Below are 211 nucleotides of genomic sequence, written 5' to 3'. Positions count from 1 at the left end.
CTGGGCAGCCTGTTCCAATGCCCGACCACTCTTTCGGTGAAAAATTCCTTCCTAATGTTCAATCTAAACCTCCCCTGTTGGAGCTTGAAGCCGTTCCCTCTCGTTCTATTGTTAATTACCTGTGAGAAGAGACCAGCACCAACCTCTCTACAGTGTCCTTTCAAGTAGTTGTAGAGAGTGATGAGGTCTCCCCTCAGCCTCCTCTTCCTCA

The sequence above is a fragment of the Calidris pugnax genome, unplaced genomic scaffold (genome assembly GCF_001431845.1).
Source record: "Calidris pugnax isolate Ruff unplaced genomic scaffold, ASM143184v1 scaffold90, whole genome shotgun sequence".
NCBI classification, from domain to species: Eukaryota; Metazoa; Chordata; class Aves; order Charadriiformes; family Scolopacidae; genus Calidris; species Calidris pugnax.
This window is presented reverse-complemented; position numbering follows the sequence as displayed.